General features: G+C 49.8%; 1 long non-coding RNA gene across 1 annotated transcript in view; it reads left to right on the top strand.

Annotated features, from left to right (window-relative positions):
- The window catches only part of LOC140392571 (uncharacterized), a 40,968-nt gene extending 25,697 nt beyond the window's left edge, over positions 1-15,271 (top strand). Inside the window, exon 3 of the long non-coding RNA XR_011935389.1 lies at positions 11,522-15,271. This is a non-coding gene — a long non-coding RNA (uncharacterized lncRNA). The remainder of the gene's footprint in view (positions 1-11,521) is intronic.
- Positions 15,272-19,064: the final 3,793 nt, after the last annotated feature.

Raw genomic sequence — 19,064 nt, 5'->3', positions numbered from 1 at the left:
CCGCGCTTGCGCATTACGTTCGGCGACGTCGCCGTCCCCTCGTTTGGTGCGCACAAGCGCGGGAGTCCGCGAAAAGCGCGCAAAATGGCCGCCCTCATCCAGGCTGGGGCCCTGGAGTTGCTCGATTGCTTGGACCCGTTCTGCCTCATGGGGACCTTGCCACACTGTTTCAGCCGCTTGGATGTGGGAATACCGACTAGTGGCGTGTTCGCATAGCACGCAGGTCTCGATGGCGGTCGCTAGGGTGAGCTGCTTTACTTTGAGGAGCTGCTGGCGTAGGGGGTCCGACTGAACACCGAAAACGATCTGGTCGCGTATCATGGAGTCGGAGGTGGGCCCGTAGCTACAGGACTGCGCAAGGATGCGGAGGTGGGTGAGAAAGGACTGGAAAGGCTCATCCTTACCCTGCAAACGCTGGTGGAATACATAGCGCTCAAAACTTTCATTCACCTCTATGCTGCAGTGAGTGTTAAACTTGAGGAGGACCGTCTTGAACTTTGTTTTATCTTCATCATCCGCAAAGGTGAGGGAATTGAAAATGTGGATGGCATGATCCCCGGCCGTGGATAGGAAGACAGCGATCTTCCTGGTGTCTGAGGCATCCTCCCGGTCTGTGACTTCAAGGTAGAGCTGGAAGCGTTGTTTGAATATCTTCCAGTTGGCCCCTAGGTTACCGGTGCTGCGGAGCAGCGGCGGCGGGCGGACGCTGTCCAAAATGGACAGGATTTGCAGGATGACGGTATGCTGGCGGAAGGCAGATCACTTGCAGGTAGGTCTAAGAAGTTTTAATATTCCTCAACTCCTGGTATCATGATGTGTTGGATGCTCTGGATCCGTGGAACACATACAGGCCACCAACACTTAAAATAGTGCAACACTATTTTATTAAGCTAGAAACTGTTGAACATCCTTTCACTGTGGGTTAACACGATGTTAGATTGAACTAAAGACCTATGCCTGTCCTAACCAGTCTATGCACTCAGCACATGGTGAGGATCTGTGCTGTAAGCTGTAAGCTCTGTCCTACTGAGAGGCTGCATCCCGAATGAGCGGGAACTCTGATGCCCCCTGTCTTTATAGTGTGTGTGCTCTAACTGGTGATTGGCTGCAGTGTTGTGTGTGTTGATTGGTCCCACTGTGTGTCCATCAGTGTGTGTGTATCTGCACCATGATATACTGGTGTATATTATGACATAGCCTAGCCCAGTCGATGAACCCCACCCCGAACCCAAACCGTCCTAGCACCTCCCACAGATAATCCCACTCGACCCGGTCAAAAGCCTTTTCAGCATCCATGGCTACCACTGTCACTACCTCCCTCCTCTCCGGGAGCATCATAACCACGTTGAGCAGCCTTCTTAGGTTGGCCACCAGCTGCCTCCCCTTTACAAACCCGGTTTGGTCCTCCCCAATTACATCCGGTACGCAGTCCTCAATTCTAGTCGCCAAGATCGTGGCCAGTAACTTGGCGTCTACGTTGATCAAAGATATCGGCCTGTATGACCCACAAGCCTCCGGGTCCTTATCCCATTTCAGGATAAGCGAGATGGTGGCCTGCGGCATCGTCGGGGGGTAAACTCCCTCTGTCTCTTGCCTTGTTAAAGACCCTGGCCAGCGCCGGCCCCACTATCCCGGCAAATGTTTTGTAAAACTCCACCGGATACCCATCCGGCCCCGGGGCTTTACCCGACTTCATGACGTTCAGGCCCCCCAATACCTCTTCGATCCTGACCAGGGCCCCAATCTGTCCACCAACCCCCTCCCCACTCTTGGGAATGTCAGTCCATCCAGGAATCGTCTCATCCCCCCCGGTCCCCCGGGGGGTTCCGAAGTGTACAGCTTCCTATAAATGTCCCTAAATCCCTTGTTCAGCCCTGCCGGGTCACCCACTAGATTACCCTCCCCATCCACTACCCTCCCTATTTCCCTAGCCGCTTCCCTCTTCCTTAGTTTATTGCGTCTTTCATGACCAGAGGATGTCCCATAGCACGTTACAATGAAGTACCCTTTTTCCTAAAAACAAATTTCCAATTAAGGGGCAATTTTGCATGGCCAATCCACCACAATCCAATTTGGGTTCTGGGGGTGAGACCCACGCAGACACGGGGAGAATGTGCAAACTCCACACCGACAGTGACCCGGGGCCAGGATCGAACCTGGGTCCTCAGCGCCGTGAGGCAGCAGTGCTAACCACTGTGCCACCGTGCTGCTCTAATTACCCTTTTTCGATGTAGTCGCCGTTGTATTATAGGAACTGTGGCGGCCAATATGTGCACAACAAGCTCTCACCAACAGCAGTGCTGTAAGGGTCAGATAATCTGTTTCAATGACATTGATTGAAGATTAAATATTGGACAGGACACCAAGAGGTCCTGCACTTCATCAAAATAGTTCTGTGTCCACCCTAGCAGGCAGACGGGATATCGATTTAACGTTGCATCAAGGAACTGCACCTCAGGCAGTGCAGCTCTTGCTCAGTGCTCCATCGGAGTGTCAGCCTTGGTCTTTGTGCCCAGGTGGGCCTTGAACCCACGATGCTAACTCGGAGGAGAGAGAGCACCAGCTGAGCGATGGCTGACACACCTGTGAGTGTGCAAGGTGAAGGACATTACACGTTTTTGAGTTTCAGATGCACTGTTCAAGTCAAGAGAACCTCGACTGTACCTGTTCTCTGTTTTAAGCTTTCATTGCTAAAAATACCCATCTGAAATGTCACTTTCTGATGATTCAGTCCCCCGTCATTCATTTGATCTCATTAACACCTTTAATGCCAGAGCTGTGGGAATGAAAGTTGACTGATTTCTGTTTTTATCTGCATTTTCGTTTGATGAGACATAAGCGTAAAATAGTCAAAAACAGTTGCACATTGTCATCCGTATTCTCTTACATTGATTCCCAACCTTCCATCTCCATCAGCACTACACCCCCCCCAACTTCCCCCCTTCCCCCCTTCCAATCCCCATCGGGAAACAGAGGAAGTGGACAATGGACATCCCCTCTTACATAAAAAATCTATTGTCCTGAAATTCTGCGGGGTTCCTACAGGTGTTGCACTCTCACACCTACAGGAAACCAATAGGGATCTGAGTGAAAGAGGAGAAATGCTCATTTGCTTCATTTCCCTGGACATTGTCATTTGAATTATGACAGCACGTCTTTGTCAGCCTGCAGCGTCTCCTGCCTTCGTTAAGGACTGATGGGCCTTTCCATGTCTTGACAATGCTGCTGCTCTTCTCCTCTCTCACCGCTCTTCCGAATTTCCTGCCCTCTCCTCTCGTCACTGACTCTTGACGCTGTCCAGGTAGATGTTGACAGGCCCTCAGCACATTGGGCTGTGGGCCTGGACTGTTCCACCGCTGTAATTAATGTTACGCTCAGAGTATCCACACACCCTTGGACCGCAGTTAACGCCAATGTTTTCAGTACACTGCAAATATGTAAGTTAGAGACAATTCCTCGCCAGTGGTGGAGTAAGCACGGCTAGAAAATTGGCGGAATTCTCCGACCCTCCACCGGGTTGAAGAATCGGCGCAGCGTCGCGCGACTCGCGCCATGGCGCCCCGACGCCGGGACGCAATTCTCCACAATGCGGAGAATCGGCGCCATCGGCGCCAGCGTGGTCGGCGCGGCACTGGTCGGGGTATGCGTCGATTCTCCGGGCTGGATGGGCCAAGCGCCCGTCAACAGAAAACCGAGCCCCGCCGGCGCCGTTTTAGCATCCTCCGAGCCGGCGCAGTGGGGCCGGCGCCAACTAGCGCATGTGCAGTGGCCTTCTCCCTGCGGCAGCCCCGATGCCAAATGGCGCAGAGCTACAGGAGCCAGCGCGGAGGAAAGAGGGCGTTGAAGAGTCCAGGGGCGGCCTGTGGGGGGGGGCACCGATCGGCGGGCTGCCCTCTCTGCCCCCCGGCCTCCTTTCCTCCACGCTGGCTCCTGTAGCACTGCGCTATTTGGCGTCGAGGCCGTCGCGGGGAAGAAGGCCACTGTGCATGCACGAGTTGGCGCCGGCTCAACTCCGCATGCGCGACCCCGTGACGCCGGGTTCAGGCTGGGATCGGCAGCTGGCGGAGGCCGCTCCAGCGCTGTCCTAGCCCACTGTGGGCCACAGAATGGGGTCCCGGAACAGGCACCGACGGCGGAGTAAAACACTCCCGTTTTTACTCCGGCGCGGCACATAGCCGCCCGTTGGGAGAATCTCGCCCGATATTTCTACTTCTAACAGCAACCATAAATATAAGATAGTCACCAATAATTCCAATAAGGAATTCAGGAAGTGGTTAGAATGTGGAAATCGCTGCTACAAGGAGTACGTGAGGCAGGTAGTGTAGATACATTTAATGGGAAACTCGATAAACATGAGGCAAATGGGAATAGAGGATGAGTGGTGGGGTTTGATAAAGATGGGGAAGAGGAGATTCATCTGGAGTATAAATACCATAAATAGGATAGTTGTGTGCTGGACGTTGGGTAAAAAAAAGGAAAAGTTGCATTTCTATAGCACCTTTCATAATCTCAGGATTGCCCCCAAAGAGCTTTACAGCCAATAAAGTACTTTGGAGTCGATGTTATATCAAACACAGCAGCCGATGAATGAGCAGCAAATCCCCACAAGCAGCAACTTGACAATGAGGCAGGAGGCAGGGGGGTAGAGAGGCCAGCCCGCCGATCGGTGCCCCCCCCCCGCCCCGGGGTCAGATGGTGATTGGAGGATCAGTACCGGTCGGGACATTAGGAATAATCCCCTACCCTCCAGTGAAATAGTGAAATTCCACACACTGAAGGAAAAGGCAATAGCTCAAATCAAGATGCAAGATGTTACACAGACCGACACTGGAGACTTTGAAAGCGATCAAATTAAAATATTTAATTGGCCAACTTCACAGTCATTCCAAAGCCCTCGTCCAATTAATTTTTTCAATTCATGTAGATTCTCATCACGGACTTTGTTGATGGCAATCATAGCTGGTTTGTTGAAAGATGACTTTTGTCGAGGAGGTTAGTAATATGAAACAGATTTGGGGCCGCATGTTGCCAGTAACATTCAGGGTTCAAAGGGATTATTAATTTGCTGCAAATCACTCGGGTTGCTACCGAGCTGCTGTGTTTGTATAATTGTCCCTGGCGGTGGAGGATCCTTCTGGTCAGTTCCACCTGCTGCGGTGTCAGCTCTGAATATTATACCAGACAGCTCTGTCGGGTGTCACAACACAGAAATCTCGCTTGGAAGACAAACCAGGAACAGAGACGTGAGCCAGAGCGACACTAGGTCCTTGCAGGATTCAGCATTTTCATCGCAATTGCTTTTGGGTGACATGCAGGTCAATTTTTAAAAAATCTTGTGATTTCAAAGGCCAACAGGGGCAGACATTTAGACTGAAATAAAGACAGAAAATGGTGTAAAAACCCAGCAGGTCTGGCAGAGAGAGAGAGAAACAAAGTTAACGGGCGCGATTTAACGCCCAAAAGGCAGAATCGATTCCCGGTTTGGGTCACTGTCTGTGCGGAGTCTGCACGTTCTCCCCGTGTCTGCGTGGGTTTCCTCCGGGTGCTCCGGTTTCCTCCCGCAAGTCCCAAAAGACGTACTGTTTTAAAAAAAATTTAGAGTACCCAATTCATTTTTTCCAATGAAGGGGCAATTTAGAGTGTCCAATCCACCTAAGCTGCACATATTTGGGTTGTGGGGATGAAACCCACGCAAACACGGGGAGAATGTGCAAACTCCACACGGACAGTGACCCAGAGCTGGATCGAACCTGAGACCTTGGCGCCGTGAGGCAGAAGTGCTAACCACTGCGCCACCGTGCTGCCCCTAAAGACGTACTGTTAGGTGAATTGGACATTCTCGCTCCGTGTACCCGAACAGGCCACCGGAATGTGGTGAGCAGCGGATTTTCACAGTAACGTCATTGCAGTGTTAATGTAAACCTACTTGTGACACTAATAAAGATTATTATTAACACCTCCTCCATATTTTATCTGCCGTACACACAAAATGAGTCAGATCAGTTTCATATCGAAGTGAAGCCTGAGAGAGGATTGTGGAGTGTGTCAGATACATTCCATTCACCTGGGTTGTTATTAGGGGATTTGGGGATTAACTTGCTCGGGTGAACATTTTTATTGAAAATTCAGACGTGTGGTTCCTTGGATCAAGTTTGAAAGGTGGCAAGTTTAGACAATTCCAATTTTGGAGAGACGTTGACACAGACCCATCACGTAGACACCTCAGTGGTGTCACTAGTTTAATTAGTAAGACCGTAAGAAATAGGAAAAGGAGTCGGCCATTTAGCCCTTCGAGCCTGCTCCGCCATTGAATAAGATCATGGCTGATCTAGCATTCACTAAGTCCACCTTCCTGCCAACACCATATTTCAGTCAAGAGCTTGAGTTTTATCGCTCAACATGCTCCCAAATACAGTAAAACCTGGAGCAGTCTAAATTGTTGTATGTTTCTCGAGATTCATGGTACTCAAGGTTTGAAAGTCGAATCGTTTTTCTCAGGAACCAAAGTAGTGTGCCAAAAAAGAGTAACTCGACCTGAAACGTTGACTCTGGTTCCCTCTCCACAGATGTGGCCAGACCCGCTCTGAATTCCCAGAGCTTACCGTTCTAATTCCAGATTTGCAGCATCCACGGTATCTCTTCACGGAATCTCTTCACTTGCTGAGAAATTAAAGGAAGAGGTTCCTGCAGAGCCACCCAGCAGAGATGCATCATGTCAACTGATGGAGCCTGTTGGTCACACAACACCATTAATCACCGCAGAGTAGAAGAAATGTAACTGAAGGGGACTTTCCACATTGAATCCTGATTCTGATTCAGGTGAAGAAAGCTTACAACCACGGGCCAGGTCTATGGTCCTGCTGCTCTCATCTTTCCTTCTTTGGAGGCAGTGATTCACTGGGTATATTTCTGTTCTGCCACCGAGATGGTAGACACAGTGGGGAAATTTGTTCCCGTAATAACCCTCACGAGGCCCACGGGGATAACCTATTCGATCTCCCCGTGGGACTCCAGGTATACGAATTCCCCGTGGAGGCCCGCCCACCTAGGGCTCGTTATCGACCTACGTGAAAGCCAACCCGGCCACTGGCCGACGTTCGGGCAGTCCCAACAGGAACTGATTGTGCGTAGCCGCAGGAGTGGCCTTTTTCTGTGTCTACAATAAACCCACGTTTATTCACCTGCAAGGACCTCCTGTCTTCATAGTTACATACCCTACCCATCGGAAACTCTCAGAATCAGGGACCTAGTTGGCTTTACATCCCATTCGATTTTACTCTCTATCATAAGAAAGTGTGGGATAGGAGCTAGAGTCAGTCACCTGAGCTTTCAAACCTGCTCCGCCATTCAAACAATTCAGAGCTGATCTGTAGTGCCTCAACGCCACTCTCCCACACTATCCCTGTAGCTCTTAATTCTCGTAGTATCCTAAATATCTATCTACCCTTGGCTTGAAAATACTCAAAAACGCAGCATCTACAGCTCTCTGGGGTACCGAATCCCAGAGTTTCACAATTCTGTCAGTGAAAACATCTCTTCTCTTAGTCCTAAATGGCCTCCCCCTTCTTCTGAGACTAACCCTGTGTTCTGTATTCCCCAGCACTGAGACTAACCCTGTGTTCTGGATTCCCCAGCACTGAGACTAACCCTGTGTTCTGGATTCCCCAGCACTGATACTAACCCTGTGTTCTGGATTCCCCAGCACTGAGACTAACCCTGTGTTCTGGATTCCTCAGCACTGAGACTAACCCTGTGTTCTGGATTCCTCAGCACTGAGACTAACCCTGTGTTCTGGATTCCCCAGCACTGACACTAAACCCGTGTTCCGGATTCCTCAGCACTGAGACTAGCCCCGTGTTCTGGATTCCCCAGCACTGAGACTAGCCCCGTGTTCTGGATTCCCCAGCACTGAGACTAACCCTGTGTTCTGGATTCCCCAGCACTGAGACTAGCCCCGTGTTCTGGATTCCCCAGCACTGAGACTAACCCTGTGTTCTGGATTCCCCAGCACTGAGACTAAACCCGTGTTCTGGATTCCCCAGCACTGAGACTAGCCCCGTGTTCTGGATTCCCCAGCACTGAGACTAGCCCCGTGTTCTGGATTCCCCAGCACTGAGACTAACCCTGTGTTCTGGATTCCCCAGCACTGAGACTAACCCTGTGTTCTGGATTCCCCAGCACTGATACTAACCCTGTGTTCTGGATTCCCCAGCACTGAGACTAACCCTGTGTTCTGGATTCCTCAGCACTGAGACTAACCCTGTGTTCTGGATTCCTCAGCACTGAGACTAACCCTGTGTTCTGGATTCCCCAGCACTGACACTAAACCCGTGTTCCGGATTCCTCAGCACTGAGACTAGCCCCGTGTTCTGGATTCCCCAGCACTGAGACTAGCCCCGTGTTCTGGATTCCCCAGCACTGAGACTAACCCTGTGTTCTGGATTCCCCAGCACTGAGACTAGCCCCGTGTTCTGGATTCCCCAGCACTGAGACTAACCCTGTGTTCTGGATTCCCCAGCACTGAGACTAAACCCGTGTTCTGGATTCCCCAGCACTGAGACTAGCCCCGTGTTCTGGATTCCCCAGCACTGAGACTAGCCCCGTGTTCTGGATTCCCCAGCACTGAGACTAACCCTGTGTTCTGGATTCCCCAGCACTGAGATTAACCCTGTGTTCTGGATTCCCCAGCACTGAGACTAACCCTGTGTTTTGGATTCCCCAGCACTGAGACTAACCCTGTGTTCTGGATTCCCCAGCACTGAGACTAACCCTGTGTTCTGGATTCCCCAGCACTGAGACTAACCCTGTGTTCTGGATTCCCCAGCACTGACACTAAACCCGTGTTCCGGATTCCTCAGCACTGAGACTAACCCCGTGTTCTGGATCCCTCAGCACTGAGATTAACTCTGAGTTCAGGATCCCTCAGCACTGAGACTAACCCTGACTTCAGGATCCCTCAGCATTGAGAGTAACCCAGTGTTCTGGATTCCTCAGCACTGAGACTACCCCAGTGTTCCAGATTCCTCAGCACTGAGACTAACCCAGGGTTCTGGATTCCTCAGCACTGAGACTACCCCAGTGTTCCAGGTTCCTCAGCACTGAGACTAACCCAGTGTTCTGGATTCCTCAGCACTGAGACTAACCCCATGTTCTAGATTCCTCAACACTGAGACTAACACTGTGTTCTGGATTCCTCAGCACTGAGACTAACCCCATGTTCTAGATTCCTCAGCACTGAGACTAACACTGTGTTCTAGATTCCTCAGCACTGAGACTAACCCCGTGTTCTAGATTCCTCATCACTGAGACTAACACTGTGTTCTAGATTCCTTAACACTGATACTAACCCCGTGTTCTAGATTCCTCAGCACTGAGACTAACACTGTGTTCTGGATTCCTTAACAATGATACTAACCCCGTGTTCTAGATTCCTCAGCACTGATACTAACCCTGTGTTCTGGATTCCTTAGCACTGATACTAACCCTGTATTTTGGATTCCTCAGCACTGAGACTAACACTGCCTTCTAGATTCCTCAGCACTGAGACTAACCCTGTGTTCTAGATTCCTCAGCACTGAGACTAACACTGTGTTCTGGATTCCTCAGCACAGATACTAACCCTGTGTTCTGGATTCCTTAGCACTGATGCTAACCCCATGTTCTAGACTCCTCAGCACTGAGACTAACACTGTGTTCTGGATTCCTTAGCACTGAGATTACCCCAGTGTTCCAGATTCCTAAGCACTGAGACTAACCCTGAGTTCAGGATCCCTCAGCATTGAGACTAACCCAGTGTTCTAGATTCCTCAGCACTGAGACTAACCCAGTGTTCTGGATGCCTCAGCATTGAGACTAACCCAGTGTTCTGGATGCCTCAGCATTGAGACTAACCCAGTGTTCTAGATTCCTCAGCACTGAGACTAACCCAGTGTTCTGGATGTCTCAGCAACGAGATTAACGCTGTGTTCTGGATTCCTCAACACCGAGATTAACCCTGTGTTCTGGATTCCTCAGCACCGAGATTAACCCTGTGTTCTGGATTTCCCTTCCAGAAGAAACATTTTCTCACCATCTATTCTCAAAGCCCTTTAAAGGTTTGATATGTTTCACTGAGATCACCCATTCTCTCTTCTGAACACCAGTAGCACTGTCAATGGGTAGTATCAGTCACGGTGCTAAGTCACGGTGCCAAATGGCAATCCACCCAATCAATAATGCCCATTTAAGGGCCTCATCCCACTGCAGCCAAATTAAACCGATGGTGCGAGAGGCCCTTGCCACGTGGGCTGGTTGTGGGTGGGAGGACTCCCTCGCTAACTGGCCCCCCGGGTCCAGTGGAGAGCCCTCCTAAGGTGGTAACTTCACCAGGTTTCCCTCTCTCATCGACTCTCAAATCCTGATTGGGGGGCGGGGGGGGGGGGGTGCAATCTCCTCACCAGCCCTCCTCTCCCTACAACCCAAACACTTACACATTTCTCACCCATTGCAACTTGCAACCTCATTGCCCGATGGCAATACCGGCAGTGGCCACTTCTCCTGCTGGCGCTACCGTCACAGCGAAGAGCTGCTGGCTTCTGATTGGCCTGGCAGCACTCTGAGGTGGGACCTGTTGACCCTGAAGAGTTGAACTCTCACTGCCCGCTAATCAACAGCTAATTGGATGTGAAATGACAGCAGGGCAGCCATTCCTCCACTGGGCAGGCTCCTCCCACTGACCTTTGAGCCTGGGCAGTGGCCATGCCGACCTGCATAATTCAACCCATGTGATTCACATACGCACCAGTCTCTGAATGAAAAATTCCTCCCGAATTCACGATTGGATTTACTCTTATTGTCTTATTCATACAGCTTCCTGTATGTATAGGACATAGGGGGAAAGTTTAGAACTGATGTGCGAGGATGTACACAGAGGGGGGTAAATATATGGAACGCGCTGCCCGGGGAGGTGGTGGGAGCAGGTACGATAGCGGAATTTAAGAGGCATCTAGACAAATATATGAATAGGGTGGGAATGGAAGGATACGGGCTCCGTAAGTGCACAGGGGTTGAGTTTAGGCAGGTACCATGGTCTGCGCAGGCTTGGAGGGCCGAAGGGCCTGTTCCTGTGCTGTATTGCTCTTTCTTCTTTGTTCTTTTGGATTCTCCCATAAATGGAAACATCTCCTCTGCCTATCGAACCTCTTCATAATTTTAAACAACTCCATTAAGTCGCGACTCAGCCTGCTCTTTTCTTGATTTTACAGTTCGCATGAGTCCTTTCTAAGTTATTTGGAATGACGCACAAATACACTAAAGTAATTACCACTCGTGTGTACAACTTGACTTCATCACTTGACCTTTCTTAGCTACTACACCCCCTCCAGTGGGATAACCATTAGTCGCACTCTGCCCCGTCTCACTTTTAGCTCTGAAACTATATTGATTACGACTGACATAAAAACCCAGTGAGTGTGGTCGGAACCGGGAGGGAAGAATGAATGACATCTGGCGTGTGTAATTTGTGTGTTTTTTTGCACTGAAGGTACAGCAGCTGACTTCGTCCAGCCACAACCCGTCAGTTCCCACCGAACGCGACCGCTCTGCTCCAGGTAACGTTTGTAAAGGTGCCACGGCTGCGACACAAAAGACAGGTGCCGAGGAATTGTTTCTGCTTCTGGTTAACAGAAAAATGAAGTGAATCACTTCCATCACTGCAGGATCAGAGGAACCGTTCGCCCGTCGAGCAGCTGTACTCTACGCTGGGCTACAGACACAGCTGATTCCAATTCAGATGGCAAGAGCTGACATCCAGATTTCCTCTTGAGCTCTGACTTCTGAGGAGTGGCTTCAGGCTTTTTAAGTGATGTTAATGCCGGATTTCTCTTCCACTTCAATGCATTTACTCTTGACTTCTGACCAATAAATGCAATTTGTGCTGCATAAATTTAAACATCTTCCTTCCTAATGCCCCTCTTTCCAGATCAATTAACTCCCTTTAATCTTTTTTCCATTTAATCTAATTGGGAATTCAGGAGTAATTTCTTTATCCAGCAAGTGGTTTGTGTGTGGAATTCACTAGCACAAGGCGTGGCGGTGGTGAATAGCATAGATGCATTTAAGAAGACACATATCAACATCCCAGGGGTTACCATTGATCAGAAACTGAACTGGGCCAGCCATATTAATGCTGTGGCTAAAGAGTAGTTTAGAGGCTGGGAATCCTGCGGTGAGTAACTCATCTCCTGACTCCCCAAAGCCTGTCCACCACCTACAAGGCACCAGTCAGGAGTGTGATGGTAAACTCTCCACTTGCCTGGGCGAGTGCAGCCCCAACAACACTCAAGAAGCTCCACACCATCCAGGTTAAAGCAGTCTGCTTGCACCCCTTCCACAAGCATTCACTCCCTCCACCGTTGACACACAGTAGCAGCCGTGTGTACCATCGACAGGCTGGGGCTCCATTTAATTGCCCTCCTTAATGCTGTCAATATCCGAAATATCACGCATTGTCCATTTTAAACAACACCGGGTTCTGCATTAGGCACATGTACTGTTTCTCTTAATGGCATATTCCGGTGTGGATCTGACCCAAATAGCCCACGGGAAACACCCCACCAAATTCACCCCAAATTACACTTCGCAATGTGTTGGTTAAATCGTGCCCAATAGATCTGACCTGGGTATTCCCTCCTCTCTTCCCAGTGAATGTATCCAGCTTTATTCACCCTCTAAGCCATCATGGTGATTAGAAATGACTATTTTTCTTAAGCGTTAATGATTTATCACCATTTTGCAGGAGGTGACCTTAACCTTTACCCAATTTAAGATTGTTCCTTTATTATTCCTTTATATACGTCTGACATCAATCAGCACCTAATTCCTCAGGATGGTACAAGATGGATTGAAATATCTGCTGGGAAGTTGTGGCCCATGCAGCTCAGTGGAAACTATTCCTTGATTATGTTCATCAGATCCAGCAGGAAATACTTAGAATCAGTTTCTCCATCTTGACTGAGAACGATGAGATGGACTTGCACCAACTCCCACGGGAAAATATGGGAAGCAAGATCAAAACAGAAGCATAATGTTGGATTCTTCTTCGAAATCATGTCCTTGAATCCAATAGGCAAACGTATCACTAAAAAGCACCACATGTAATATCATCAAAAAATATCTTTGTCAAAGTGTTTATGCGCTAATTTCCAGTTAGGAATACTTCAACAAGGTGCACTGTAGCGCGCTTGTTCGTTTGACAAGCATACCATTGCCGCTCATATAAGCTCGACGATTTAGGATTGCTGCTATCATCTGTCTTGTATCTGTTACTGACACTTTTAAATTGGACTACAATGATTAATCACGTTAATAAGTTAAATGTCAGAGTTAAGGCTGTTTGTGAATAATGATTCATACGAATAATATTTCCAAGGGAAATTGCTAAACTTAATATTTTTGCCCCTCATTTTTCAACTCCGTCACATTGTTGGATATGGTATTAAATGATCTTCGAACATTGCCACAATTTGCAATGTAACAAGTGAGATATCCTACAGTGAAGACGCTGGACGTTCTCGAAGCCACAGAAAGCCAATGGATGTGTTTGTCTATGATGTCCAAATTAATGTCCCTCATAATGAAATCACAATCGCAGAAAAATACGGTGCAGAAAGGCCCTTCGGCCATCGAATCTGCCACATGAAAGGCAGCTGATCTGCCAATCCTAATCCCATTTACCCGCACTTGGCCCATAGCCTTGAATGTTATGACGTGCCAAGTGCCCATCCAGGTACTTTTTAAAGGATGTGAGGCATCCCGCCTCTACCACCCTACCAGACAGTGCGTTCCAGACCATCACCACCCTCTGGGTGAAAAATAGATTTCCTCAAATCCCCCCTGAACCTCCCGCCCCTCACTTTGAACTTGTGTCCCCTCGTAACCAACCCTTCAACTAAGGGGGACAGCTGTTCCCTATCCACCCAGTCCATGCCTCTCATAATCCTGTCCGCCTCGATCAGGTCGCCCCTCAGTCTTCTCTGCTCCAACGAAAACAACCCAAGCCTATCCAACCTCGCTCCATAACTGAAATGTTCCATCCCAGGCAACATCTGGTGAATCTCCTCTGCAACCCCTCCAGTGCAATCACATCCTTCCTATAATGTGGTGACCAGAATTGCACACAGTACTCCAGCTGTGGCCTCACCAATGTTCTATATAACTCCAACATGACTTCCTTGCTTTTGTAATCTAATGAAGGTGCAGTATGTATGTAGTGCACAAAGACTCCGTGAGACGAATAGAGTGAAGTCGATGAGGCTTTATTAAGCGTGTCTGTTCCCCAGCAGCCCGATAGTAAACTGGCCTGCGGGGGAAGGCACCGGCTTCTTATACTTCGCCTTCAGGGCGGAGCATGAGGTCAACGGCCAACCAGGACCCGGGATCTGTCAGCCAATGACATTAGGGCTTCCAGTCCCACATGACCCCCAATACATACTACCACAATGTAGAACATTGCAAAGAATTTACCGACTTAGGCTGCAATCATTGCAGGAGCATTCGGGACATCTAAATCTCTTCTTGCCTGCAATGAAGCATACCTATTATGGAGCCAGGGGGCATTCCTGTTAATCATTTAGGGGAAATAAAGGTTCTGGCTGGTGAAGATTGCGATGATGATGTGCTCATGTTATATTCATATGTTTGTCAGTTGAAAGGGGGAGGGTTAGTACACCAGAGAGATGAGCTTTACTGAGCTGAATGCCATTTTCTTGACATTGACATTGTGAATCTAGTAATCTAGAAGGCCTAGAGTAATGCCCTGGGAACCAGGGTTCAAATCCCACCACAGCAAATGATGGAATTGGAGTTCAATACAAAAAAACAATCTGGAGTCAAACAGAAGTCTACTGGTGACCATTGAACCACTGTCGATTGTCATTAAAAACCCATCTGGTTCCCTTTTAGCGAAGGAAATCTTCCTACCTGCTCTGGCCTACATGTGACTCCAGAGCCATAGTAATACTCCGTAGCATCCACATGGAGGCATCCTTTTAAATTGCTGCCTCTACACTCTTGAGCAAACTAATAGATCTGCCAACCTTCTGGGAGGTGCATCAGTTACATATGTAGTGTCAACATGGTTGTGTTGTAATTCACCAACTGACCACTAGGAGCCTCACTAGTATATAAGTGAATGTAAAGTCAGCTGACCAGACACTAGCTGGAGGAAGTAAAAGGGAGAGCTTGCATGTGCATGATTTTGCAGTTGTTCATCTGTTGTCTTGTATATAGTTACCCCCCAATTAATGTTAATAAAGCTTATGTTAATAATGTTTATAACTTTAAATACAAGTGTTCTTGTAGTAAATCAGGCCATCCAACAAGAACATTACAACGTACTCCGGATGACCCTGACCAACCTGTTCTACCTAATCATGTCCTAATGCCTCAAACAAACCTGTAGCTAAAGCAATTGTGATTGTTTTCAGAGCTGGAGAAGCCCCACTGGATACTTCTCCCAAGTCCCAATCCCAACATGACCTTCCTCCTGAGCTTAAGGTTGAGAAACACAGTGCAGCAATATACATCTGCTGCTGCTTTTGACAAAGTAGCTGCTGGTAAAGATTCGACTCATCCTTTCAGTAAATCATTTTGAGTTCAAGTCCAATTCCACTGATTCCTGCAATAATAACAATAATAATAATCTTTATTGTCACAAGTAGGCTTACACTAACACTGCAATGAAGTTACTGTGAAAAGCCCCCAGTCGCCACACTCTGGCGCCTGTTCAGGTACACTGAGGGAGAATTCAGAATGTCCAAATTACCTAACAAGCACGTCGTTCGGGACTTGTGGGAGGAAACCGGAGCACCCGGAGGAAACCCACGCAGACACGGAGAGAACGTGCAGACTCCGCACAGGCAGTGACCCAAGCCGGGAATCGAACCTGGGACTCTGGCGCTGTAAAGCAACAGTGCTACCCACTGTGCTACCGTGCGTAGCGTGTGTTAATGACTGTGGAACATCATGCAAGTAAGTGTTTCCTATTGCAGCGAGATGTCAGGCTGGTCATGCAAATATCATGATTCCATGCGTAATAGTGTTGTGATGGACACTTGGATGTTGTGATGCACTTGGATTTATGTTGCGTGGATTTACCGAAACAACTCTTAATATTTTATTTGTTTTAGCTGTTAGATGTCAAATACTAACAACTTGCAAGTTCATTTTCTAAGACTTTCTGTGTCAAGTGCTGTAACCTCCCAAGGGACCCACTTTGTTTTCTGTTCAGTGAAGAAGTCTCTGATGATATGGTGATCTCCATTTTATTTACGTGACTTGACCTGAATTGCCGTTTTTAAGTTTTCAAAGAGTATGTGTTCTGCTTAAGGGACATCTGTAAGTTTGATTAATTTTCAAACACAGACGCTATGAAGTAAAAATAAAGAAATCCCGGAGATTCTCTAGACACCTTGGGCGAAATTCTCCCCCAACGGCGGGATGCCCGCCGACTGGCGCCAAAGCCGGCGCAAATCAGACGGGCATCGCTCCGGCAAAAAGGTGCGGAAGTCTCCGCATCTTTGGCGGCCTAGCCCCAACATTGAGGGGCTAGGCCGGCGCCGGAGGGATTTCCGCCCCGCCAGCTGGCGGAAATGGCGTTTGTTGCCCCGCCAGCTGGCGCGGAAATGCGGCGCATGCGCGGGAGCGTCAGCGGCCGCTGTCAGTTTCCCAGCGCATGCGTGGGAGCCTCAGCGGCCGTTGTCAGTTTCCCGCGCATGCGCAGTGGGGAGAGTCACTTCCGCCTCCGCCATGGTGGAGACCGTGGCGGAGGCGGAAGGGAAAGAGTGCCCCCACGGCACAGGCCCGCCCGCGGATCGGTGGGCCCCGATCGCGGGCCAGGCCACTGCGGGGGCACCCCCCGGGGTCAGATCGCCCCGCGCCCCCCCCCAGGACCCCGGAGCCCGCCCACGCCGCCTGGTCCCGCCGGTAAATACCAGGTTTGATTTACGCCGGCGGGACAGGCAATTCCTGGGCGGGACTTCGGCCCATCCGGGCCGGAGAATCCAGCGGGGGGTCCCGCCAACCGGCGCGGCTGGATTCCCGCCCCCGCCCAATCTCCGGGAGCGGAGACTTCGGCGGGGGCGGGATTCACGGCGGCCAACGGCCATTCTCCGACCCGGCGGGGGGTCGGAGAATGACGCCCCTTATTGCCCAGTATTGCCAGCTTATAATAAAAGGCGAGGGGTTTGGAATGCTGATGGACAGTGATTGCAGAGGGTGCAGGATAAAGCGATGAAGTGGAATTTGCACAGTGAATCTGTGAAACTGCGGCCTAGTGGGGGGGGGGGGGGGGGCGGGGGGGGGGGGGGTTCCAACCCCGGGGGGGGGGCCTCCGCTGTGGCCTGGCCCACGATCGGGGCCCACCGATCGGGGGGGGGCCAGTCTCTCGGGTTGGGTGCCACCTTTGTTCCCCGCCGGCCCCTGTAGCCCTACGCCACGTTGCGTCGGGGCGAGCGCGGAGAAGGGCGCCACTGCGCATGCGCGGAAATCGCGCCAGTCCCACTGCGCATGCGCGCATTGGCGCCAGTCCCACTGTGCATGCGCAGACCCGCGGCGCCCATCTGACACTGGCATCGGCATTGCTGTGCTGGCCCCCGGTAGGGGTCAGAATCGCTGCTCCTGAGGCCATGTTGACGCCGTCGAGAAACGCGACGGCTTTTCCGACGGTGTCAACATTTCGCCTCAGGATCAGAGAATCCTGCCCCCCATTTGCAATTAGCCGATGGGCCATTTGGGGTCTTTCTTTGGCACTTACTACCCCGTTCTTCCCACCAGTGAGTCTCTCAGAGAGCCAGGCTCTTTTCCAGACCTGCATTCCACCAGTGGAGCCCATATGTGTCCTCAATCAGGTCGTACAGGGGTGGCGTCAGGAAGTATTTTTCACAATGAGGGTCATGGAAATCTGGAACCCAAAAAGCTGGTAAGATCGGCTGCAGATGCTGGAAATCTGAAATAAAAAGAGAAAAAGCTGGAAATCCTCAGCAGGTCTGGCAGCATCTGTGGAGGGAGAAAAACAAAGTGAACATTTCAGGTTGATAACCTTTTGTCGTTGATAGATTTTTGTCGGACCCGTCCATTAAGGGTTACAGAAATAAGTCCCGCAGACGGAGTTGAAATACAGATCGGCTGTGATCTAATTGGATGGCATAACCACCTTGAGGGGCCGAATGGCCTATTCCTCTTCCTATGTTTCCATGTCGTTGGCCATGGGCAGTTAGTTATAAGATACCAAAATAAGTTGAAGTGACCAGCGATGTGACTGTTATATTAGCTGTGTTCATTTATTAAAGCAGTGCTCAATCTAGTACAGGGGGAATTTCGTGCGCAATAACAGAGAACCTTGGTGGAACCTGATATTTCCTTTATGACTGTATAGACCAAACAACTCACCCAGTATGGATGTATGGTTTCACAGTAAATGAATATTATCCATCACCTCATCCGGCATGAATCCTTCCAGATGTCCTTTCTAAAGTTACTGGAGATCCCTGGCATATGTCTGAAAAGATAGCGCCGTTCAGACGGCTTTCAGAGACAGTGTCAACATAGATCATAGAATTTAGTGCAGAAGGAGGCCATTCAGCCCATCGAGTCTGCACCGGCTCTTGGAAAGAGCACCCTACCCAAGGTCCACACCTCCACCCTATCCCCATAACCCAGTAACCCCACCCAACACTAAGGGCAATTTTGGACACTAAGGGCAATTTATCACGGCCAATCCACCTAACCTGCACATCTTTGGACTGTGGGAGGAAACCGGAGCTCCCAGAGGAAACCCACACACACACGGGGAGGATGTGCAGACTCCGCACAGACAGTGACCCAAGCCGGGAATCGAACCTGGGACCCTGGCGCTGTGCAGCAATTGCGCTAACCACTGTGCTACCGTGCTGCCCGTTGTCCTTTTCAATGTTGTGTGAATCCTCGTTGAAAAACAGCGTGGGTTGTTTGCAGGCACTAAGATGAAATGCCAACTCTGAGTGGCATTTAAACCTCACAATTGCTCAAGGTTAGAATCTATTTTTAAA

Source organism: Scyliorhinus torazame, chromosome 16 (assembly GCF_047496885.1).
Source record: "Scyliorhinus torazame isolate Kashiwa2021f chromosome 16, sScyTor2.1, whole genome shotgun sequence".
In the NCBI taxonomy this organism is placed as follows: domain Eukaryota; kingdom Metazoa; phylum Chordata; class Chondrichthyes; order Carcharhiniformes; family Scyliorhinidae; genus Scyliorhinus; species Scyliorhinus torazame.
The sequence above is the reverse complement of the archived record's forward strand: the minus strand, read 5'-3'. Positions and strand labels throughout refer to the sequence as shown.